The sequence below is a fragment of the Periplaneta americana genome, chromosome 11 (assembly GCF_040183065.1).
Source record: "Periplaneta americana isolate PAMFEO1 chromosome 11, P.americana_PAMFEO1_priV1, whole genome shotgun sequence".
In the NCBI taxonomy this organism is placed as follows: domain Eukaryota; kingdom Metazoa; phylum Arthropoda; class Insecta; order Blattodea; family Blattidae; genus Periplaneta; species Periplaneta americana.
This window is the reverse complement of record NC_091127.1, coordinates 80,701,243-80,728,811: the sequence shown is the minus strand read 5'-3', so window position 1 is coordinate 80,728,811 and position 27,569 is coordinate 80,701,243. Positions and strand designations below refer to the sequence as shown.

At 35.4% G+C, this 27,569-nt stretch overlaps 1 long non-coding RNA gene across 3 annotated transcripts; it reads left to right on the top strand.

Moving 5' to 3' along the window:
• Positions 1-482: 482 nt before the first annotated feature.
• On the top strand, positions 483-19,090 carry LOC138709134 (uncharacterized). 3 transcript variants are annotated; one of them, XR_011334837.1, is made up of 3 exons: positions 483-736; positions 14,119-14,346; positions 18,816-19,090. It is a non-coding gene; the product is annotated as an uncharacterized lncRNA (long non-coding RNA). The 3 variants fall into 3 exon arrangements; XR_011334838.1 differs by having other exon boundaries at positions 731-862; XR_011334836.1 differs by lacking the exon at positions 483-736 and adding an exon at positions 884-6,058.
• The last annotated feature ends 8,479 nt before the right edge of the window (positions 19,091-27,569 follow it).

Here is a 27,569-nt window from a genome sequence, read left to right as displayed (position 1 = left end):
TCACTTAGGAATTTGATTATAACAAGAACTTGTGTAATCAAGGTGCATATATTTATGTCTTGTGATCTAAGAGTTAATATGTTAATATAATTTTAGATTCTCTAAAACCTAACAATTTTCTGATTATCGTAAAATTATACAATCTATAATGTGTATTGTGTAGGCCTATTTATGGATGTATCAGTATGTTTTCTATAAATTGCTGCATACGTATTTTCTTTTCTTTAATGTTCTAACACATATCAATGAAACTTTGAATATGTTTATTTCGTCCTAATTTTACGTTAAACGTCGAAAATGGCCATAATATGTCAATTTTAGATCATCACAGCGTTAAATTGCATGATTTACGCACTGCTATTATTTGTCTGCTCTCCAATAATATGGCGGCAAGCGCAGCGTTCAATTTGCCCCGGTTTCCTCGTTTCGCGCAGCCGAGACTGTAGGGGCTTGTTGACCACACATTAGTTTCGCGGCTAAGGCCCGGTTGCAGAAACGCAAATCAAATCAGTCCCTGATCGCCAATCAGTTGATGTCTGATTTATTTGATTGTTCTTTGCGTTGCACAAACGTGAATCTCCAATCAACTTGTCTCAATTTACTAATTGCTGATTTGAGAAAGAAATACATTTGACAACAGCGCTATTTAGCAACCACAGCCAATTTGATGCTCTTTAAAAGTAGGGAAACGAATGCATCAAGTGGGCGGTGACTAGGAAAACAAGAGAATGTTCAAGTGAATGTTTTGCTGTTTTGTTGCTTTTTGTAGAAAGGAAACAGGCGGATTCTATTTGTATATAGACTACTCCGTTTTTAGTTTGTCTTTATCGAACATTGGAAAAAGCTTCACACATACATTTAGGTCATTTTCAGGAAATGAGCTTTGTAGCATTCAAATTTTCCTTGACACAGAAGAGAAGATAATATCAGATGATCTATGAAGTGGAATCGGGTGTTAGCTTGTTTGAAAATGAGGTCACACACTTCCTTGGCTGCCGCAACCCTTGTCTGAATCCCTTCGAGCTTACGACGCTTTTTAGGGTTTTAATTTTCACAGATCTCGCTGCTCATCTGTGCACTGTTCCGTATTGTCTGCATGGCATTAACAAAGCTTGATATGCAGAGTCGGCCTCGGTAGCATAGTCGGTTGCGGGTACGATATCGGCCCAGATCGATGGCATTTAAATGTGTTTAAATGAGACAGACTCATGTCAGTAGATTTACTGGTATTTAAAATAATCCTGTGGGATAAAATTCCGGCACACCGGCGACGCTGATATAACCCCTGCAGTTCCGAGTGTCGTAAAATAAACCATAATTTAATTTTTTATATGCAGATTTGAACCTTAGAAATATATAACTGGCGATGTTGTAGTTGGTTGTATAATATATCTAAATGATAAATCAATAAATGAAAAAAAACTGAGCCAGAAATTGAATTCAGCACCTTCAAAAGTACGCACCAGGGCGCTTGCCTCATTTATTGTGATGTTGTTAGATGTTTCAGATTCCATTATGGTTTGAAAATATTCTAGCAATGGCTCCTTCTTCTCATGAACAACATTTACTGTTCTTATTTTAAAACTCTAGGCCTATCTTGTTGCCCCAGCTGATGGAATTGTCTTTGAAACACATTAATCTAATACAGACTGTGTGGAGATCGAAAGAAGAAAGCAGGGATACTGGATAAATTAGCAAAAAATATGCGAGCTTTGTAGGCTATTTTGTTTAGCTGCTCTTTCCATTATGAGATTCAACTGATGGGCACTTAATTTCACATTTCTCCTGAATTGTTAAGGTACTGAACTGAAAAGACTGTAAATATTGCACAGAATTAAACATTGTTGCACTTGTTATACTCACAACGTTAAAGAAGATGTATTTAAAACTGCGCGCTACTGACAAACTGCTGCAAATTTTGCAGCGCCTGGAAAAACTGGATTCACGGCGAGGGGCAGCAGAGGGAGGGGTAAAACTAACGCACAAAAGCATCCGAGATGAGACTGGCAGCTCCAGGGGAGGAAGTGGCTTCACCAATCCGTCCTTGTCTCTCGTTTCGCTCTGGCAGCACCAGGGGAGGAAGTGACTTCACTAACGATTGCGTGCATGTCAATGAGAGAGAAATTAAAAAAAAAAAAATTCGAGCCGCTAAATAGAGACTGTATAATAAATGTATTTCACAACATAAAACGAGACATGAGCCACAAATGTCTGGGGGTGCTGCAGCTCCGCAGCCCCCCTTCGAAAGCCGCCCCTGATTAAGTTTAATAAATAATAATGTATTCTAGGACAAATAGCGAGAGTTCAGATAACCAATTAAACTTTATTATACAATAGGAACAACGTATAACACTTACTGTGCTAGATATTTTCTATGAAAAATCTTTGTGCACATAAATCAGAAAAAGGAAATCAGCTATATTCGTCCTGATGTCACATGACTCGTCTGTGTTTAGCTTTCTTTCGCTTCTGGCAACTTCTGAATATTGTTTCCTGGTGGTCACTATCTGGGCTTTCTCAGCATTCCCCAGGATTTGTTTTTCTGTTTCTTTTGCTTTTCTTTTAATGATGAAAACGTTGAATATTTTAAACGTTTGCTAAGCAAAGAAAATTGGATTGAAGTAACCAACTTAACAGATGTGGATGCGAAAACAAACGAATTTATAAACTCAATAACTCATTATTTTGATGTTGCTTTTCCACTAAAAAAATGTACACTTACAAATAAGCAGTTCAACAATTCAAAAAATTGGATAACGAAGGGGATTGTAACTTCTTGTAGGAGGAAAAAGGAGTTATATAAATTGTGCCAAATTACAAATAGCCTAGATCTTAAATTACATTATAAACGATATACCAGCATATTAAAGAAAGTTATACATGCAGCTAAACTGAAATTCAATGGAGAATTCATTATGAAAGCACAGAACAGAGGTAAAGCTATATGGGAAGTTGTAAAGAAAGAAACTTGTAAAAATACCAAAGTCTCAAATCAAAACTTTTCAATAATACATAATGGTCAAACAATTCAAAATTCCTTCGAAATAGCTGAAATTTTTAATAAATTTTTTGCAAATGTAGCAGACAATCCTAATAACCAGGTAACAGGTAGTCAGGAAACAAACTTACATGGAACAGGAAATGTAAACACCATATTTCTATCTCCCGTGACTGCAGATGAAATTCTCGATATAATAAAAAAACTAAAAAATAATCTTTCCTGTGGACCTGATGACATTCCGGATGGTATTGTAAAGAAATGTGCTGTACTACTAGTAGCTCCACTAGTACACATCTGCAATTCATCTTTAATTAGTGGTAAATTTCCCGAACAATTCAAACTCGCAAAAGTATGTCCTATATTTAAGAAGGGAGATAAACAAAATATTAACAACTATAGGCCGATATCTCTATTATCTACATTCTCCAAAATCCTTGAAAAAGTTATGTATAATAGATTAGTTCGGTTTTTAGATTGTAAAGGTGCACTATCAAATGCTCAATTTGGATTTCAAAAAGGCAAAGGAATTAATAACGCCATATTCACTTTCACGGAATTTATTCTAAATTCAAAAGACAACAAGAATCAAACAGTTGGGCTATTCCTGGACCTGAGCAAAGCATTTGACACAGTTGACCACATGATACTGATCCAGAAACTACAATGGTTTGGCATAAGGGGGTTAGCTAAAAGTTGGTTTGTTTCTTACCTAAGTGCAAGGCAACAATTTGTTGAAATAGGCTCAATGAAATCATATCCCACTATCATGAAAAGCGGGGTGCCCCAGGGTTCCATACTTGGCCCAATTCTATTTCTCCTGTATATAAACGACCTTCCCTCAAGGATAACACAAGCTAAAACCGTTCTCTTTGCAGATGACACCAATATTGTTTTCAATGCTCTTGATAAAAATAATTTACAGGAGAAAATAAATGAAACCTCAAGACAACTAGAACAGTGGTTAGCTAGCAATAGACTAAAACTGAATGTCAGTAAAACCGTTTGTATGTATTTCAGTCAGAAACAACTACATGACTCCATTGAAATACTACTTAATAATACTGGAATAAAGGACGTCGATTGTACAAAATTTTTAGGGATATGGATTGATTCCAACCTCACGTGGGAAAGTCATATTCAATTCTTAACTGATAAACTAAGTCGTTTGTGTTATGCTTTCCGTGTCCTAACCAATATAACTCCCAAGGAACTACTTAGAGCGGTTTACTTTGGCTATGTTCACTCTGTATTATCATATGGGATAATTATCTGGGGGTCGTCATCAAAACTTGCACAAGTGTTTAGACTGCAAAAGAGAATATTGAAAATTATAAAGAAAGTACCTATTCGCTCGGATAGTAAAAAAATATTCAAAGAGTTTGATATTTTGCCCCTACCTTGTATTTACATTCTTGAAACAGTCTGTTTCATCCACCAAAATTATGATAGTTTTAAAATAAACTCTGATTATCACAGCTACAGCAAAGAACATGCACTAATTTACATTTTAATCATCATAGGTTATCCAAGAGTCTCAATAGCTTATCACATACAGGGATAAGACTTTACAACAAACTCCCTGTTGAAACTAAAGCCCTTAACTATGCTAGATTTAAAAAGTCAGTGAAACATATTTTACTTTTCCACATGCCTTTTACTGTCAATGAGTATCTTAGTTTAGCACTCCAAATTTAGCTTACAGTAGTTAGTATCTCCTTTTGTGTTTACTGCTCTTCTTTTCTATCTGATTCATGTCTGGGGTGAGACTGCCCAAGAAGATAAGGAAACCAAGAACCTTGTACAAGTAATGGTCTGAAGAAAACTGTGGAGAATTGACTTCATTACTGAATGTGTTGATTGTATATTATTTGTATATTATTGTAGATATCTTGTATGTCGGAATAACATGTATGTAACCGCATATTTATTATGTATTCACTCTGACGATGCCATGAAATCATTGTATTTCCTAAGGCTAATAAATATCTATCTATCTATCTATCTATCTATTAAAGAGTCGGCCATGGTAGAGTAGTCGGTATAGCACTGGCCTTCTATGCTCGAGGTACGGGTTCGACCCCGGCCCAGGTCGATGGCATTTAAATGTGTTTAAATGCAACAGGCTCATGTCAGTAGATTTACTGGCATGTAAAAGAACTGTGGGATAAAATTCTGGCACACAGGCGATGCTGATATAACCTCTGCAGTTGCAAGCGTCGTTAAATAAACCATAATTTAAAAATTAATATTAAAGATTTTGTTACGTATTTTCCTTGAGCTGTTAACTGTTGTCAATGTATTAACGTTCTTCAAAGAAAAGCTGCTCAGCTTTTTAAGGCAATTCAGCAATGTGTCCTAAGCACATTGGTTACTGCAGGAACAGTTATTTTTATAGATACATGTGGAAAGGCTAGGATTAATTTAGTAGAAATTTATTACCAGTAGTGTTTCAGAGATTTTAGGAAACTTGAGATAAATTCTACTTCTCCTTGGCACCGGTACATTTCATTCTCCAATCATAAATCTGTTTAAACTACATGATTGTAGGCTTATAGGCTACCCTATTCATTCTTCCATTACTTTAATTTTTACTCATATACCGGTAAGTTACTTCATTTTTATGTATTTGTTTCATTAAATTATAAGTACGAGTATTATCAAAACATTATAATAAAATTCTTATAATGACAGAAATCTATAAGATATACCATAGAATTGAATAAGAACTAGTTAGATAATTATTGTGTGTCAGGGACTGAAAATAAAATTCCTGTTTTATTAGAATTTACAATCTCGTGTTCATAAATTTAAAAAAAAAAAAAAAAAAACTAATTGTGTTAATGCACTTAACAGGTTACATTGAAAATAATAGAAAATTTTCTTGCACTGAAGATTGGTGAAGTGTGGTCAGAGATAGAGTACGATTTGAAAAAGTTGGGTGTAAAGCCATTAGCTGGGGATGGAAATGTATTACAGAATTTATTGACACACCACCGTGATTGGTCTTTATGCGTCCAAGACTGGCAGAATAAAATTCTACTTGCAGCTGTTCAAAAGGTACATATTAATATTTTATTACATACGCCTACGCCTATTATTTCTTAACACTGTCAGCAATATAGTCATTAATTTTATTTTAAGTATAAGTACTGGCAGTGGCAAATATTAAACCTTTGAATAACTTTTAGATATAAAGTGATCAGAGGTGAGAGGTACAATTCTGTTTACATGAAAATGTAGGATACATTCAAAATTTGTTTTGACATAAAGAGAGAAATTAATCCACAGAACAACAAAATAATAGAAGTACAAGATGCATATTACGACAGGGAAGCAGAGAACAACTGATGCGCTCCTGGTGGCCTGGCTGTGAAGCTTAACTATTTGAGAGCAAAATTGGTGGTTTGTTAATCAAAATATAATGATTGTTAAAGGTGAATTTTATTATTTTTGTGTGTTTGTTATTTAATTAAGATAATAAGTAAAAATTTCATTGGATCAAATATAAATGAATCGGGGATTGCAGAAACAGCACATGTCAATATGCCTACAGCACACATAGTGACGTATTCAGATGAAATTTTCACTTATTTTCTTAATGAAATAACATAAACACACAAACGACTCAAATAACATTGTCATCAGGTCCTAATCTCAAAACAAATATGGTGGCTATTTTGTTGTTCTGTGTGACTTTTCACACCAGCATCCAATCAGAAAATTCCATTGAAACGTTTAGCGCCCCTACTGGTGGCCAGGCAACAAAACAACAGCGTGGAGTCTTGCTACCATAAACTATCTGGATAAATCTGATTCTCCCACAATTAGGTCCTATTATATATTATGGTTCGGAAGTTTATGTAAAGATTGATATGGATCACTCTTTATTATGTAGGCTACGTACCTACTACAATAAAACAGTATAGAAGATAAAATTTTAAGTGATGGAAGTATAACTTCTAGTTTCTCATCCAGCAAAAACTACAGTGCGTTCAACTATTCCATCTGCAATGCACTGCCTACTTACTAGGACGATACCAGTACACCTTTCTGTTTATTTTACCCTCACCCTTGTATTAAGATACACTTGACTCAGCGTGGACATGCAAAAATGAACCTTAAGAACTACACTTGACTTGTGGAGGAATTAGTTGAACGCACTGAGTCTTGTCTAGTCCTACAAGGGTGAGGGTGGAAGAAAGAGAAAGGTATATTGTCCTTACAAACAGGCAGTATGTTGCGGAGGGAATAGTTGAACCACAAATCACACACAGAGTTGAGCGTGCCATACTTTAGAACTTTAAGCATTATTGACAATCAACCTAATCCTGCATTCTGAGCCAGTAAGTGCATAGGAGCCATTCCATGGCAAAGTGAGCCTGACCCGAAACTTTCAAACATCTTGTATTACATCGAATTTTGAAGATTATGCATGAGAAAACAAATAAGTTATCTGTGAAAGAAGAAATATGGATATCAGATCATCATTTATCAAGAAATTACAGTTTAAAGAGAGCAGTGGAAATTTGCAAGCCTGAACTAGATTTTGTACTGTAACTCAGTATTAGTCTTTAAAGCTCTCCATTCCATTTGTTTGTCATTTTATTGTCCTGAATGAGAAGATAGTCCACTGTTGCAGCCACAATAATATTTTGTCCTGAAAGGTAGGCATATTTCCTAAAATTGGTGCATATTATACCGTAGTGCTTGTTTCAAGTGCCTCTGACAAAATAACTCAAAAAGTTTATTCCTAGAAAAAACAAAGCTGGAGGTGAAAGTTGAAGTTATGTATAAGTAAACTTGTCCTCACTAACATTATGAATCCAGTGTTTCAGATTGGTACACAAAGAGGTTTTCGAGATTTATCGTAATTATTGTGTCTCCCACCTGTGACAGATTTTATGGCAACATCTCTTTCAACACATGGGTGAAACGACATCAGCTGACAGGATGCAGAACTTGCTCAAAGAAGATAAAAGGAAGTATGAAAGTCATAAAGATAGAAAAATAGAGAAGGACAAAAGACGGCAGGAAGAAATGAGAAGAAATGTAAGAGAATCGAGAAGTGCATTAAAAGGAAACAGATGTAGAGGAGCTGAAAAGAAAAGATAATACTGGCAAAAGATGCAGGATAATATTGAAAAGAAACAAAAACAAGTCCGTTGTTGTTCCAAATTAGGACCATAATAGGACTCCTCAGGCATATGCAAAGCAGAGTTGAGAAAGTTCTTTCTCACATTCTGAGGAAAAAATTGGTTGTAAAGAAGCTTATGTTGGAATGTGTACAGTACCTAATATGCCAAAAGAGAGGCCAAAAAAGTGTATTCGCTAATTATAATTAAGAAGATATAGTTGCTAAAGTTCAGGAATTTTATATGGTAGTCTACTCAAGATCATATCAATCTGCAAGCCCCTGGTATCAAAGATGTTTGTGAACATTCTAAAAGTGGTAAGAGGATAGTTTACTACAGAATTGTCACATGATTGTTACTGTCAAAGAAGCATACAGTGTGTTGAAATCAGAACACCCACCAACCAAAATAAATTTATCAAAATACTATGAATTTCGACCAAAGGATACCCTTATGTCAAGTGAAATGCTATATACTGTGTAAGTTTCACATAAATTTTAGCTTGCTATCAACACTTCGCTTCTAATAGTACAGAACTTTTAGAGATAATTTGCTGTGATTTACAAAATGAACAGTGCTTGATTGACCTGATTGCAGTCAAAGCATTATTTCAAGGGCTATGATTCTGGCAACTTAATTATTAGCTTTATATATCTACCAGAACTAGTGAAATACAAGGTATTTAAGCCCTATCCTGACTCTGATAGAGACAGTGAATGTAAAAATGACGATTGCAGAAAACTGCAAGAACTTATGTAATCTTCATCTTACGATGTTTGGATGACGTATATACGTCCGTTGATGTGACATATTAATGAATTAAATACTATTATAGTCACAATCATGCCATGGTATGAAAGAGAAATTTCACAACCTCGAGCGGGAATCGAACCTGCGACTTCCTGTTTTCTGGTCAGGTGCTCTACCACTAAGCTATCGAGTTCGTCTCATGCCAAAGGCTCGGAATTATTCTTTCATACTGGCGACTCTGTTATAGAGTACTGTCCATAGCGTCTGATCTTAGTCAGCACTGCTTATGGGTGGAAAGAAACTTTACAAATGTAATCTTCATCTTACGATGATTCATTAATATGTCACATCAACGGACGTATATACGTCATCCAAACATCGAAAGATGAAGATTACATTTGTAAAGTTTCTTTCCACTCATAAGCAGTGCTGACTAAGATCAGACGCTATGGACAGTACTCTATAACAGAGTCGCCAGTATGAAAGGATAATTCCGAGCCTTTGACGTGAGACAAACTCGATAGCTCAGTGGTAGAACGCCTGACCGGAAAACAGGAAGTCGCAGGTTCGATTCCTGCTCCAGGTTGTGAAATTTTTCTTTCATACCATGGCATGATTGTGACTATAATAGTATTTAATTCATTAATATGTCACATCAACGGACGTATATACGTCATCCAAACATCGTAAGATGAAGATTACATTTGTATAGTTTCTTTCCATCCATAAGCAGTGCTGACTAAGATCAGACGCTATGGACAGTACTCTATAACAGAGTCCAGTATGAAAGGATAATTCCGAGCCTTTGGTGTGAGACGAACTCGATAGCTCAGTGGTAGAGCGCCTGACCGGAAAACAGGAAGTCGCAGGTTCGATTCCCATTCGAGGTTGTGAAATTTTTCTTTCATACCATGGCATGATTGTGACTATAATAGTATTTAATTCATGCAAGAACTTAGTTCAGGAACAACAGCATCAGCAAGTCCTGAAATTAATCCAAGATCATCTGTGCTAATGGAATTTATTAATGACACTAGAAAAACTCTATATCAAAGCATACATATGCAGCCATCTGGCAAAGTAATGTAGATGAGAATGGTGATGTGAAAATAACGTGCAGACGAACTGTTGTGATATGGTGAATCAGGGAAAGTTTCCAGAACTAGTGACTCTGATGTGTCATATGAAGATACGGAAAAATTGTGGGTGTCCTTTCCCAACCAGTAATGGAATAGCTATGTGAGAAATTGTATTTTCTATGATTTCAATGAAACTCTGGACATACATAAGAGAGGATAAATTGATAATTTACACCATATCCCACCTGCAACATTTGGCTGCCCCATCCATGACAATAATTAATCACTTATATTTTGCATGCACACTACTGGTCAAAAGTTTTAGATCAGTTATGAAAACAACTATATACTTTATTTCAATGTACAAACACATCGGAAAAACTAAATAGACCAGCAAAATAAATATTTTCTCTCTCTAGGATTATGGAGGAAATTAAACGCAGAATAAATATGGGAAATACCTGTTATTATTTGGTTGAGAAGCTTTTGTCATCTAGTCTGCTGTCAAAAAATCTGAAAGTTAGAATTTATAAAACAGTTATATTACCAGTTGTTCTGTATGGTTGTGAAACTTGCACTCTCACTTTGAGAGAGGAACAGAAATTAAGGATGTTTGAGAATAAGGTTCTTAGGAAAATATTTCGGGCTAAGAGGGATGAAGTTACAGGAGAATGAAGAAAGTTACACAACGCAGAACTGCATGCATTGTATTCTTCACCTGACATAATTAGGAACATTATATCCAGATGTTAGAGATGGGCAGAGCATGTGGCATGTATGGGCGAATCCAGAAATGCATATAGAGTGTTAGTTTGAAGACCAGAGGGGAAAAAGACCGTTGGGGAAGCCAAGATGTAGATGGGAAGATAATATTAAAATGGATTTGAGGGAGGTGGGATATGATGATAGAGACTGGATTAATCTTGCTCAGGATAGGGACCAATGGCGGGCTTATGTGAGCCTGCGGGTTCCTTAAAAACCATTTGTAAGCATTGTGATATGATAGAATATTCAAAACGAAATTCCTGTTTTAACCACAAATCCATAGTTGTAATAGGCAATCGAAAACTTTTGACCGGTAGTGTAAATGTTGTTGTTGTTGTTGTTTTCTAATGCCAGGCGTTTGACAATAAAGTCATTTGACCTCTTGCACTCCAATATTTTTCAAAGATATTATCATGACCAGCCACTGAAGCACAGATTTTGAGGTGTTCCGAATCCATTTCTTGGTTTGAGTTGCACAATGGGCAGTTAGGGGACTGCTATATATTCCAATTCTATGCAGGTGTTTGGCCAAACACTCATGGCCTGTTGCCAATCTAAATGCAGCTACAGACGATTTTCGTGGTAAATAGGGAATTAACTGTGGATTTTGATGCAGAGAGTTCCATTTTTTCCCTTGGGATTCTGTTATCAAATTTTGTTTGTTGAAGTCTAAGTATGTAGATTTAATAAATCTTTTCACAGAGTAGTAAGGAGATTTAGTAACAGGTCTGTAAGTAGCAGTGCTGCCCTTCTTTGCTAATGCATCCGCATTCTCGTTTCCCAGGATTCCACAATGGGATGGTATCCATTGGAATACAATTCTTTTATTGAGTGATATTAATTGAGAGAGCATTTTAGTTATTTCTGTTGTTTGAGATGAAGGTGTGTGTTTAGAGACTATTGATAGAATAGCTGATTTGGAGTCGACAATATAACTGCATTTTTAAATTTACTGATGTGGCATAGAAGATTCCTGAGACTTTCACTTATTGCAATGATTTCTCCATCAAAACTTGTTGTTCCATACCCAAGAGATCTATAAAGTGAGAAGAGACAGCACGTAACACCTGCACCAGCACCTTGTTCTCTGGAGATCAAGGATCCGTCAGTGTATAAATGAAGCCAGTTTTGTGGAGGGTATCTAATATTAATTGTCTCTAAAGACAATTGTTTTAGTATTTCAGTGTTTACTTCTGATTTCAGTATTTCTTCTGTTAAATTTAGATTATATTCCATATTTAATAGAGTTAAAGGGTTTAGTTTAATTTGTAGGTTTTCTTTTAAATTCGGGATATTGATTTTCTGTTTTAATTCTTGAACAATGGATATGAAACTTTTCTGAGTTTTCAATCTACAGAGAAGACTGTATGAATGCCAATTGTTTCCTGGTAATCTAATAAGTTTTTCATATTGAATCAGTGCTTTTTCTTCTATTGTCATTTTGATGCTGTTAATATTAGTGAGGAATCTCATAGAATCTATTGGAGTTGTTTTGATTCCACCAGTAATGAGTCTGAGAGCTTGGTTTTGAACATATTCTATTTCGTTTATGAAAGGTGAAGTAATTAAAATTTCTCCGCAGTATGTCAGCACTGGCTGTATAAACATTTTGTATGTAGTGTTCAAAGTATTCCTAGAGCATCCCCATTTCTTTCCTGCTAGTCATTTTAGAAGGGAGAATCTTTCACGAGCTTTTTCAGAAATGTATTTCAAATGGTTGCTCCATGTTAACTTACTATCGAAAATAACTCCAAGATATTTGGATTCATAAGTCCTAGGAAGGTGTTGGCCATTGTATTGGATATTGAATTCCCTTTCTTTTTTATCAAGAGAAAATATTTGGTAGTTACTTTTGCTTAAATTGAGTGTCATCAAATTTGATGTATTCCATTCATGTAGTTGATTTAGAGCTTTAAGAGCAGAATTTTGAATTTTGTCTCTATGCCTGTAAGATCCGGAAGTCCACAAAACTATATCATCTGCAAATAGTGCTGTTTTATGTTTGATTCCTCTAATAGGGAGGGTAAGTCATTTATATAAATATTGAATAAAGTTGTGCTGAGGACAGCGCCCTGAGGTAGACCTCGATATGTTTGTCTGTAACTAGAAAGTGAGTTATTGAATTTAGTGGCAATGAATCGTTGACTAAGGAATTCTGATATCCATCTGAACATATTGCTGGAGATACCTAATTTCTGGAGTTTTAGTAATAATTCATTTCTCCAAACAGAGTCATATGCTAGCTGAAAGTTAATAAATATTCCCAAGGTATCTTCTTTCTTGTTAAAACTGTCTTTTATTTCTTGGCCGAGGCGTATGACTTGTTCATTGGTAGAGTGTAGTTGTCGAAAGCCGGCTTGTCTTGGTGATAAAAGATTTTGGGATTCTAAATACCAAGTTAATCTGTTGGAGATCATGGACTCCATGATTTTTGCTATCATGCTTAATAGTCCTATTGGTCGATAGCTATTAACATCATGAGCAGGTTTCCCTTTTTTGTAAATTGGTACAATGATTGCTTTTTTCCAAGCTGCAGGAACTGAGGTGTTCCATGATAAATTGAAAATGGATAAAAGTACAGACTTGGCTTTTTCCCCCAGATGTTTCAAAAATTCGGAATGAATGTTATCGGGGCCAGGAGATTTCTTGGTTTTTAAATTTTGTAAAGCTAGAGTTAATTCTTTGGAAGTAAAATTTTGATGAAATATTTCAGGTTTTGTACTAGTAATATTGTTTTTATTATTTTTATGTAATTCTCTTTTGATAAATTTGTCAGTTTTTTTGGTATTGGGATGTAATCTGTGAGAGTTTGAGTAGTGTTTATTAAATGCGTTTGCTATATCTCTACTATCTGTTAGTGTTTTGTTTTGTGTAAATGTAATTATTCTTATTTTATGCAGATCATGGTGAAGTACAACTCCTCTTGTATCAGTCTGAAAGTGTTCTGAATTTCTTTTACCAAGCACTTCACAGAACTTAATGAAACTTCATACAGTGTCATGCTTCATGCCCATTTCGAAATTGAATAATATTAATACTGGAGCAAAGATTTCTTTAAAATTCACAAATGATGAAAGATTTTACTGTTAAGAGCGTAGAATATAAGATAGTGGTTTCTCATTTTTGTTCCTATTTAATTAAATATTTTTCATACGAGCAGAAAAACTACTATGCAAATGTTACACTCGTGAAAATGGAATGGCTCCTAGGTATATACAGTACTTATAAGACTTCTATGTTCGTTATATCGCGGAAATTAAGTGTGTTTTGTTTTGTTATATAGGGCCTATTTGGAATGGAATGGAATTTTTGGAGGAGGGCACTACGACCCAGCACTGCAACCTTTATAGGGCTTACTTAGTTTTTTTATATACAGCTTTGTTTCTTGCAGGATATGGACAATGAAGCAGATTTTTATTCATTACTTGAAGAAAACAGATTACACAGCTCTCTTGACGCACTACGAGAATTAGATTATATAGCACGAACCACAGATCACGAGTTCCTTGTCATGAAGAAGAAGTCTCACCTGAAAAATGCTAAAGAGGTCAACTATGTCCCTAGCCAGTTGGATGCCTTCCGAACACATCGCACATACAACGAATTAACCAATATCACAGTAATTAATTCTTTCTTCATTATTTTAATTTTTTATTTATTTTCAAATGGCCCTTAATGAGCTACTGCTCTACCTAGGGCAGTGCATATAAATATGTTTTATTTTGTGGCGGTAACTATTGCAAATGATTGTATATATACTGAATTACGTAAGATTGTAGAAAAATTAATATTAATTTAATTTATTGTTATTGTTATTATTATTATTATTATTATTATTATTGTTATTCTTATTAATTATTGTTATTGTTATTGTTTTTATTATTGTTGTTATTATTATTATTGTTATTCTTATTCTTATTCTTATTATTGTTATTCTTATTATTATTGTTATTATTATTATTATTATTATTATTATTATTATTATTATTATTATTACTACAGTTGATTTTTCTCATTTTTCTACACAGAAAAAAAATTGTACATGGCTTAATGATACGGATTTAATCAAGTACTTATCACAAATTATTCAGCATTTAGGAAATGTCGGACAATGTGACATAGGCCTATCTAAAATTACTGATTTTTGGAGTAGTGGTAAAATATGTTGTAGATGTAGAGAGAGTAGTTGCTGGACTAATGTCTTTGGTATGATGCCATTCGTTGAGAGTATTATTGGATGTATGGTGACTCGGGTGACCTTTACATCTCCTTCATTTCTGAAGCTAATTCCATGTACAGTAGAATCCCTCCTAACCAGCACCAATGGGGCCAGGCAAGTTCCGGATACGAGATTTTGCCGGATAATTGAATAAGTATTTTAACAAATTGCCTGTTCGTATTTTATGATGCCAATCTGTTGAAACTGCAGCCATATGAAGCTTATTTCTCAGTCACTTGATCATAACTAAATAACATAAAACTTTGTGGATTCTCTTTATTAAAACACATCACTTAACACAAAAATACACTAATTTTGGGTTCGAATATTCACTGAACGATTTTTGTTTTGTTTGAAGCCCTTGAGCGAGGTTTCTGTCGCACATGCTAGTGTTGTAGGAAGACACCTCCATAATAAATTAGTCTCATTAGCATTACCGGTATGTATTTGTTCCGCACTAACATTACTCTGACACAATTTTCTGGAACTGATTAATAAACTCATCCACGGACACTTCGAAGACATTTCTTTGTTCACCGGACACATCTAGTTTTTGGATTCCATGTCTCTCTTTGAATCTGTTAAGCCACCCAATCGAAAATCCACATTCACCTTGCAGTCTCATTTTCTGTGCAATTCCTTGGCTTTTTCTTGTAGCATCAGCCCAGAAATGCACAGTCCCTCAAAAATTTTATTTGCGAACCGTTCATATAGAACACGATCTAATTCTTCACAGTGGGACTGATGTACAGTTTTCCAATCTTCCGCAACTTTCGTAGATTCAGTGTTAGGCCTACTTATGAATCATTGGAGTTGACTGCCTTGTTTCTTTATATTGTATAAAATTGAACTTCCAACTTTATATCGTCCATTAATTTGGATCTACTAACTCCTCTCTCCATTTTCTCGAATAATTATAGGTTTTGCTTCAGTGTGAGGATGTTCCTCTTGCACTTAGCGGTAGTAGCCATGATGCTATCTATCACACGAATGAAAGTTTTACACGTTGTAGGAAGAGAGAATTTCACACTTTCCTACTTAGACTCATCCAACACCCCCTCGTGGTTATAACCAGAAGACTAATGAAAACGCTCGATGCAAACGAGTCAGTGGAACAAGCAGGATTTAGATCAGGATTTAGCACTACCGACCACCTCCAAACTGTGAACTAACTAATAGAAAAGACACAGGAGTTCAACCAACAAATTTATATCGCCTTTATAGACTAAAACAAGGCATTTGACTCAGTAGAGCATGAATACGTATTATAGGCACTAATTCGACAGGGAGTTCCAACCAAATACGTCCGAATCTTGGGGAAAATGTACAAAAACAATAAACCAAAAGTAAGGACAGAAAAAGAGGGAAAAGAGTTCCAGATAGAAAGGGGAGTGAAGCAAGTAACCCCCTGTCACCTAAACCAATCACTAGCCTCTTAGAGCACCAGTTTAGGAAAATAAAATGGAAGACATAATACGGCATAAGTATAGACGGGCAATGTATCACACATCTCAGGTTTGCTGACGACATCATAGTAGTAGCAAAATGTGCGCAAATTTTGGAGGAAATGCTCAAGGATATAGACATGGTCAGCAAGGAAGCAGGTCTAATGATGAGCGCCACAAAAACGAAGGTGATGGCAAATGCCAAAGAGGATCCAGTTCAGTTAAACCAGGTACCCTTAGAGTATGTACAGCAGTACATATATCTAGGACAAAACATATCGCCTCATGCAAGCACAGAGAAAGAAGTCAAATGGAGGATAGGTCTGGCATGGAGGAAATTCTGGTCCTTAAAATTTATCCTAATGGACAAAAAACAGAAAATAAGTATAAAAGCGGAGATCCTAGAGAAATGATATATGGCTGTCAAACGTGGTCCCTGACTGAGAAGCAAAAGCAGGCACTCCACATCTGTCAGCGACAGATGGAAAGAAATATCCTCCACATCTCACTGAGAGATAGAATCCAAAACGAAGAGGTACGCAGAAGAATAGGCATGTGCGACATACTCACTAAAACAGTAACACAAAAATGGAAATGGGGCGGTCATGTAGCACAGATGGATCACCAGAGATGGATACGAGTCACCATGTGGGACCCAAGAACAGGATGGAGGAACGTGGGCCAGCAAAGAACCAGATGGGCTGACCACTTCAAAAATGTAGCAGGACAATGGTCAAGAGTGGCAAAGAATAGAGAAAGATGGAAACACCTGAGTTGACAACCAGAACTCAATAACAGTGATTAGTGAAAGTGCGTCAGTGAGTAGTGAAAGTGAGAAAGTGAATAGTGAAAGTGTGAAAAGAGGCAAAGAGAAGGAACAGGTAAATGCAAACAAACCGCATAGGACCCCACTAAGCTCCCTAGGACTCGCTCACCTAAGAAGTGAAAGTTGAGCTAGTCCCTGCGTAGGCAGGAGACCATGGCTCTTAGGGAATGAAACAGGCTAGATTTATTTATTTATAACATCCCCTCGAAAGGGGCGAGTTAAAGTGGTAAATTTAAAGATATCGTCTCTGTGCATTGTTTGCAAGGCCCGAGTGGCAACTTACCAATGCACCCGATCTATTCCAGGAACATAACATAACTTCAATTATTGTGATTTTTTACTGACTGACCTCAATGTCAACCAGTCGCAAAAATTACAGCGTGTTCATAATTCTTGTGTTCACTTCGTCTGTGATGTCCGTCGCGCTGACCACATTATCCCATCCTTCCAAACTCTAAACTGGCTACAGCTTAACGAACATAGAAATTTTCATTCTCTTGTTCTCCTTTTCCAAGTCCTTCACACTTCTACACCTACCTACCTTGCCTCCCGTTTCAGTTACCTGTCATCGATGGAGGGATAGAAGTCATTCCTGAATGTTCAGAAGAATTTATGAGAGGGGGGATAACTTTCCAACAGGGGGAAATCCCCCCCATCCCTCCCGTTAATTCGCACCCTGCCTATAATAGCTTCTCAAATTTATCACGATGCTGGGTGGGCACTGGTCCCATATACTGACTGAAATTTCATGATAAAATTTCTTCTCCCGTGAGAACTCAAATCAGCACTCATTCAGTAATGCAGGACCTCAGAATGATTTCTTAGATCATGACGCTACAGCATAGGATTATTTTCATTTTACAATATACAAAAGTCCACTCCTGTGGAGTAATGGTTAGCGCGTCTGGCCGCGAAATCAGATGGCCCAGGTTCGATTCCCAGTCAGGGCAATTTACCTGGTTGAGGTTTTCCCTGGAGTTTTCCCTCAACCCAATATAAGCAAATGCTGGGTAACTTTCGGTGTTGGACTCCGAACTCATTTTACTGGCATTATCACCTTTATCTCATTCAGATGCTAAATAATCTAAGTGTCGTAAAATAAACTAAAAAAAGGATACAAAATAAATACTAGCAGCTTTTATGGGATTTCAATTTCTGATTTCACTGTGTAACAGTGCCAGAACTCTACTGGATTTTTTGCTACTTAAATCAATTCTATTTAAGACGTAAGTTCATACTACTAGCTGTGCTACTAGTTTGATTTTGTTCCTATAATTTATTGGAGATTAACAGAATTACATAGGCCTAGTAATCACTAATCATGTTTCCTCTTTTTCCTTTATCTCTTTCTGTCTCTTGTGTGTCTATCTCTTGCTCTGTGAAGCTGAGCAAGCAAAATGTGCTTACATGTTGAGAAAATTTAATTTCTTGTAAAAGTTTCACATCAAGTCATAGAAGTTTGAAATCTTATAATTCCTAAGACTTAATTTTGTTAAAAAAATGATCAGCACTTGAGATATAACATTATACTTAACTCTTAAATGTTGTGTAATAAATGATACGGTATTGTATTAAATAACAAATGTTGTTTTTAATAGGCAAACTGTAATCAGATGGTGACTATTAAAAGTGTCCATGAAAGAAAATCTGAGGAAGAGCTTGACCTTGTTTCTTTGGAAAGTGGACTACATGATTCACACCTTGGAGATGAGAAATGCAGCGACATTATATGAAATTGCACAGAATAATTTCCTTTTGATTTTATATGGGATCATGTATGAACTACTCCTGTAAGCATACTATTTATAAATTATTGAAATTAAACTTTATATGTCTAAATCATGTAAGAAATGACGAATAAAGGCTTTTGCGATATTTGTATAAATATAATTTAAAATTAATTAACGCATAATTAATTACAATCAGGGCTTTATTTAGGGGTGTGGTAAACAGGGCACTTGCTCATGACAATAGATTTTAGGAGGCAGCAAACTCCTGGGAACTTTTACAAAAACTTGAATGAATTGGGACATATCTTTGATATAGGCCTATAGTATAAATTGTTGTTTGCTAATGTCAGAGCAAAAAGAAAGCTCCTTTTGATATAATTTAGTGTTCTGGGCCTTAAAGAAATCCATTTGGAAGCTCATATAAATTTAAAGGTATTAAAATGACAGTGAAATAAGTAATATTTTCAGAATAAATTGTGTTTCAACAGGGGAGAACTATACCGTAACAAAACCAAGGTTCTAAATCAGTGTAGTTAGAAATGAGCAATGAAGTAACAACAAAATCTTTATTAAAAAATCAGCAGACGACAGCCTTATACCTACATGAAAATAGCCTACATTCAATATGTGAATTTTGAATTTTTGTGAAAAATGACAGAATACACCACTGTGATTATGAACACGTCATTTATTGCATTATTTTTAGGCAAGTGCAAGAAGTCAAAATTAAAATCCTATACAGTACCAGTATATCTTTTATTTGGAGGAGAGACTATACTACAATTTTTTTGTTGCCCAGGAGCCATAAATACGGTCCTGATTATAATTAATAACAATTCCTTGTTCTGTAACTCTGTCTTCAGAAAATTCTTACTCTTGGCATTTGGAATGTATATTATGGCACTGTAATAAATGAAGCGTGCATTTCCAGAACGTTGTAAGTGCCAATTTGTAAAGTTTACAGTAGGAACAAAAATAGTTTATACAGTACATACAACGTTGTAACTTGCACAACCTGAAAGTGCACTACTTTATTACTTGGAGCAGCACTTTCCCCATAACCTTTCGTAATATTGTCAAACAGGGCATCTACAACTGATATATGTGAAAAAATAGATTCTCCCGGTTTTGGCACTTTTTTTTAACAATTTATTGATCGATCAGCGCATTTAGCGCTATACAGATCATTTCTAAAAAATATAAATACAATATATGACACTGAATTGAGGGCAGCCTAGATTGGGCTCCTCAATGAACAAAAATAATTGTTAATAAATAATTATTTACATAAGTTGGTGTGATGATGAATTTTGATTATAATATGAGGTCCATTGGAAGTCAGCTCTTGATTCTGGTGGGAAATATGGATTTCCTTCCGAGAGAGTAATGGATGACGCCTGGAACATTTTCTAGGTTGTTATAGAACTTCTTAGCTTGTGAATGAATAAACTGTTTGATTGTGTCAATACCAATTTCTCTGTGTAGTTGGCTGTTACGGACAAACCAAGGAGAATTGAGTGAAATTCGTAGGACTTTATTTTGAAATGACTGGATGTGTTTAATTTCACTTATTGCAGCTCCTCCTCAGACAGGACAGGCATAAAGCAGTAGAAGTCGTAATAGAGATGTGTAAAGTAGCATGCAATTTTGTAGCTTTGTAGATGATTTCTTGTTGAGGAGTGGATATAATTTAGCGAGTCTTGAGTAGGCCAATTTAAGTTTGTTGTTGATGTGATGTTTCCATGATAGATGGCGATCTAAGTACACTCCAAGATATTTTACATCTTCATCCTTTGGTTTCCACGGTATCACGTTGGTTGAAAGATTTATGCATGGAGGATTAGCAGGACGACACAAAGTAAATATCATTGCTTCACATTTATTGTAGTTCAGTGCGATGCACCAATTTTCAATCCAAGGGCATATGATGTTTAAGGCTTCCTGAAGATGATTTGAGGCTATGTTAATGTTGCGATGGGTTGCATAAATAGCTGTATCGTCTGCATACATAGCAATTTGTGCGGTTGGTGTTGCAGGAATGTCCGAAGTATATACATTGAATAATATTGGACCTAAGATAGAACCTTGTGAAATGCCAGCACTAATGGGTCTAACAGAGGAGTGAGTACAACCCACTCTGACTGAGAATGTGCGATTTGACAAGAAACTAGTCATTATGTTGCATAGGTAGTCTGGAACGCCGGACTTGCGTAATTTGTACCGAAGACCTTTATGCTAAACTCGATCAAATGCTTGAGTGAAGTCAAGAAATGCGACTGCAGTCTGTTCTTCGTTTTCAAAGCCCTGTGCAATTTGTTCACTGATACGAAGCACTTGATGGTTAGTAGAATGATTTCGACGAAAGCCAAACTGATATGGATGTAGGATGGATGCTTGAAGTAGAAACTATCCAAGCATTTCAGCAAAACCTTTTCAAAGACTTTGGATATAGTTGATAAAAGACTTATGGGACGGTAACTTGTTGGATTTGAAGCAGGTTTTCCAGGTTTATAAATTACAATTATTACTGCATGTTTCCAAGTATCAGGGAAATATTCCAGACGAAGTAGAGCATTGAATAATGAAGCTAAGTTTGCTAGAGCTTTAAGAGTAAGATACTTCAATACAAAGTTTGGGATAAGATCGTATCCAGATTTCGAGATTTCTTTGTTGGAAGTTTCTGAATTATTGAGTGGATCTCATTTGACGAGGTGAAGTTTACGGGCAATGGTGCTGAAGGATAATTATTCGGAAAATATTCTATTTCTTCGTTGAATTCTTTATTCTTGATTGGGTTTGGTATGAAAGAGGCTTGAAAGATGTGTGCGAAAATTTCACACTTTTTATTGTCACTTGCATATTGACAACCGTCTTGTTGTAAAGGTGGGATTATACATGGCTCTTTCAATACTCTCTTTGTCTCTTTCCAAAGGGAGGAATCTTCTGGAGATAAAGTAGATAGATGGCGTTGATAAGATATGAATCTGTGTTCGTCCAACAATTTTTTTACCTCTCTGGTTAGTTGATTTAGGCGGTGATGCTGCCATGGTTCTCTATTTTTTTGCCACAATCGACGGGTTTGATGTTTTTCCTTTATAAGCCGTTTTATTTTTGAGGGAAGAGTTCCGTGATAAGATTTTCTATGTACCCGTATTGTCAGAACCGTTGCTGCTCGAATAGATGAAGTAATAGCATCAGTGAAAGTACGAACTGCTGCAACAGCATCGGTGATTGTTTTCAAGTTATTGGTGGGCTGCAAAACATCGTCTAGGTTTAGTTGAAAGTTGTTCCAGTTTATAGTACCCTCCATAAGTCCATTGGGAGGAGGGCGAAGCATAGGGTTGTCGTCAAATGAAATCAGAACAGGACAATGATCGGAGTCTAATTCATGTAATACACGCATGTTTGAGGTGTTCTGAATATATTTGTGTAAAGCTATGTCCAGTATATCAGGTAATATGTTAGGTCGATAGAACGTGGGTTCCAAAGGTGCATCGATATTAATAGAGTTTTCCTCTGAGATAGTTAGTAAACGTCTTCTGTTAGGTGTGGTTACACAGCATCCCCATATTTGATGTTTACTATTTAAGTCTCCTAAAAGTATTGTTGGTGTAGTATTAGAAAAAAGATTAACAACATCTTGAGAATTCAAAAGTACTTTTGGTGGTTTATATGCTGAAATTATAGTAAACTGTGGAAGGTTATGTGAAGTTATCTTAATAGCACAGGCTTCTAAACAGTTCAGTTCTGGCAGAAGTATTGAGTGATGCTGTATATTTTTCCTAATTATAATTGCCACACCACCAGAGGCTTCCGAAGCAACACCGTCAGTTCTATAAATATTGTAACCAGGAACTGTAAACTTCTCTGAGTTTCAGTAACACACGCTACAGCTACATTGTGTCGAGAGAGAAATTCTAAGAAAGCTCCTCGCTTAGCTTTGATTCCATTTGCGTTCCAGTTTAAAATAATCAGTTCAGAGAACGTTTTATTAACATTAATGTTCATTATTGAGAAGGCATGTGACAAGTTGGAGGAGGAAAGTTTTAATCACAGGTAGGTGTGGTTTCAGGGAAGTTATCACTAATTGAATTAAGTTTCCAATAACATCTGTAGCAGGAGAGGTATCTTGAATTGAAGTATTGGTAACTTACAACGTTATGGAAATGCACGCTTCAAATACGTAATTTGTGTCAAAGTCGGCTATAAACAATTGCATAACCTGTAGAATTAAAGGGCCGTATTCATAGACATTTTTAGCACGGGTTTCCGGTGGATGATCAGCGTTTTTCGTATTCATAAACCAGTGTTAGCAATAGGATATGATTTGAATTCTGTACAAGTAACCAGTCGATAGCCGGGGCTAGCTTAGTACGCTCGTAGCGTGTGCTGTGAAATGTCTATGAATAGCACCCACAAAGATCACAGATATACAGTGTGTTCAAAAAGTATGAAATATTACTTACAACTTCTTAAATTTTAATTTTACAAAAAAAAAAAAAAAAAAAAAAAAAAAAAAAGTTTTTTATACAAAAGATCAATCAATCAATCTTCTTAATGTATCCAGCTGTTTGCTGACAACATACTGTAAGGTCCACTATAGTCCACTGTAGTCTTTTCAGTTCTTGTTTTGTACAAAAGGTGTTGAAAATAAACCATACATATGACACCAGTGTTCGAAAAAAGTTTATTATTCAAGCATACAGAGACAGTAAATTTCATTTTCTTTTTAAAGGCCATCCTATATTAAAATTTACAAATTCCGAATCTTCATTAAATGTCATGTATCAACGTGTAAAAATTTACCCATTCACGCGTTTTATATCTTTTAACACTTCAGTACTTGTATGGGAGACACCTGTCAACCAACGTGTTTCTTTTCGTTGTTGTATTTTCTAGAAAAGGTTTACAACCGTGACGTTTTAGGTGCCTTCAAAACCAAGCTCACATAATAACATTCTTTAGTTTCAGTCTTGAAGTTGCTCTTATAACTTGTGTAGCTAAGGTTATATTCTTCTTGTCAACCACGCGACTTTTTACATTACAGATTCTGCAAAGTTTCGGTAAGTATTCATTATCGCTTTTGTGAGTGACAAACTATATCTTTAGGGATAATTTGTTTATTAAACTTTGAAGGATTGTAAATCTACGTTTATCAGATTTCTTCAGAGATTAGAAGGTGTTCTGAAGTATTATTGCAAATTCAAGAATCCGCTACACCAGCCCCAGAACAAAGGAATGGATCCAGGGGCCATTGTTATCAATTTGGTACCGGTACTGGTAGGTCTCGAGACAAAACGACTGGAAACAGTGTGTGAAATGTTCAAAACGGATATGCCGACCATTTGAGGGATATCTGTGTAAATTTCTTGTAAATAATTAGGTATTGTAAAGACATATCTGCAGAAAGTATTCAGGAATAAAGACTTTTCAAGAATAATCCAAGGACAATAGGACACATGCTATTTAGGTATTATTGTACACAAAGATTTTCACAACAAAGCAGGGATTGTAAACTTGTTTCCAGTGTTAATTTTGTAGGGAAATGTAGAAAGTATATTAAATTTACACAAATAATATCAGTGCTACAGTTAGAAAAAAAAATTAGGGGGTACTGTTGAAATAGACTCTGTACGGACTCGTACTGCACTTCTTTTTCAAGGTTATTGCATTGGCATGCAGTCTCTTTTGTAGATGTCATTCCAGATCGCAGCCACAATTGCATATATGGCATGGGGTTAAATACTGACACTGGTGGCCCAACACATTTTTGGAAACAAAAGCCTAGAACTTCTTTTACTAGAAGAGTACCAGTATTCCTTTTCTTAATCCAGATACCGTTCATTACACTAATGTGCCTTCGCATTCTGAAGTTGAAATTTGAATATAATCTATTATATGTAACAAACTACAAAGCTTTGGTGGTTTCACATTGAAGGCAGTATATTCCCTGATAACCTGAATGTACTTTCACTTGTCTTCAAGATGGAAATGTTCATATAATTTTGAGATGCATGTATCACTACAAGTTACATGTTTGTATTTACAATTTAAATGTTTCAACAGTCTCTTTTTTTTTCCATTTTGTATTAGCTACTAACCTTAGACTGTCAATATAAGTACGGTAGTATGTTTGTGTGGGATTGATAAGCCTCTGCTTGAAGTTTTCTGCCAGGCTTCTGTAAAATTGACCAGGGTTTATTTCAACTATCTTTGTCCTGCTGTGTAGCTATCTTTGAAAACTTTCTGTTTTGAAGCAACATAAGATCCTGGCGAATGTGCCATAGATTCAAAGACCTTAACAGTATAGTACTGGTACCTACGCTTTAAGTTTCTGGAATTGTTAGATCTCTCGTAATAAGGTCATCACAGACTACTGCCATATACCGGTACTGAACAAAATCAACAGACATCGTAATTTTAGCTGAACTTGAATATTTAGAGCTTTATTTAGAGTCTCTTTAGGCCTACTTATCATTGGAAGTTTCAGTCTTGAGGCGCCGTGTCATCAGATTGTAGGCTTATTAATTATAAATACCACGATGGTCTGCAAGTTTGAAATTAACAGATCACAACTATTTTTTAGGTACCAGACTATGGTTTCCTATAAAACAACGAATTTACAACGTTTAAGCATAGGATATGTGATGCCAGCCATTTCTTTTATGCCAGATACAAAATCAAATGTTTTTTAGACATCTTAAGGCTCAGTGGAATTGAACCGAATCGAAATGAAATGTCTGCCAGTGCTCACATCTAGTGGAATCGAACCGAAGCATGTAGGCCTACAGAATAAAATGGATCTCATAATGGCTTTAGTATATTTACGTGAAGGCGAAAACAGGGAAAGTAAATACTGGATACATGAAGAATGTTCACTTTGACTATATTATGAGAGGTGAAGCAAAATTTCGTTCTTTAGCGCTGCTTTGGATTTTAATTTTTACCTGATATTTGCGTTAATAATTTAATTTCTGTTCAAGCATTATCACAGGAATGATTATTGCGGTAGTACTTTTGTGTTTTGTCATACAATAGCGGGCAATTTGGAAAAAAATTTATTAATTTTTCGTTCATATTATTGAATTGTAATTTTCTGTATACATACTATTTCAGCAATAACTTTCAATAAATAAATTGCTACATCAAATATGGATGACTCATTTGTTTTTTCACGAAGGCTTCACAAGAACATACAATCATAGCCAAAACAAAAAGTTCTGTTCTGGCAGTGGAATAAATATTCAAGTTCATGAATTCTATTCAGTTCAGTTCAATTTGATGCGCCGTTTTCTGCTATCTTCCATTTAAATACATCGTGAAGAGAAATTCAAAATCAACTTCAAGAGAGTGTTGTTCATCTGGAGAGTGCGAGTGACAATGACAAGGATGACTAGATTTTCAAGCATTTCATGACTAGATTGCTTAAAGTGTATTCTTTTATAAACTTAATACCTATCCTACAAATTAACATTATTGACAAAAAAAAAATTTAGTTTGAAGATATACTGGCATGTAAACAGTATTTGACTTAAGTTTATTGGTATAAAAGACATTAATACATATTATTTACGTTAAAAGAAATTTAAAATAAAGCATAATTTGAAAAAAGATAAACCATATGCAATTGGCATTGTAAGAAACATTTTGGGACCTATGAATATGCTCGGATACTCATTTTGTTGACCAGGCCTTGGTCAACTTGTTTTATGGTGTGATCTACCTTTTCCCATTAAGACCAGCTGCAAGCTACTACATCTATTAACTCCTTCTCAGTACTACAAATAGATAAAGTTTACATACAATAGTACTGTATCAAAATAGATATATGTATGCATTTTATAACTAATACAAAATACTACAAATGACACAATATTTTAAGATACTGTACCGGTACCATGTTAATGAGAAGATTGTGGTTTCATGTCGTCTACTAAGCTTTCAAAATCAAGCATATAGCCTAATGTGGCAGGGCTAGTCTCAAGAAACTTTCCAAATGCAAATCCGTTAAACTGGAGCAATGTTTCGTCTTCGTTAGTTTCAACTATGAAAATGCAAATTCACATATATGTTGATTCAAAGCAAGAATGCATCATTTCACTACATTTTGTAATATTGTTATATTTGTCTCTGCAAACATATTCCCGAAATTCTTCTTCTGATGACTGAGCCTTTAAGAACAGATTATACTGAAGAGATTATTTCATTTTCAAAAGGAGCATTATCCATGTGATTTTTTTCTGCGATATTCTTTCTGTCTTTGCTGGCAGTGGCGGTGGTGTAAATAAACATCTATCCTGTCAAATAATTCACGCTTCGCCACTGCTGATACTATCCCAGTATTCTACCGGAAGGACTTTTGAAGCCTTGAAAAATCGAAGTCAAGATAGCCGATCCCTGGGATGGAACCCTGGACCTCCAGAATACTAGAGGGAAGTGATGACCACTACACCACAGTGATTGGTTTAAAAGAACTTAAAAAAAAAAAAGCATATAGAACCCTAGATTTAAGCTGAAAAATAATAAATATTCCGATGTAATCTTCATCTTACGATGTTTGGTGACGTATACACGTCCGTTGATGTGACATATTAATGAATTTAAATACTATTATAGTCACAA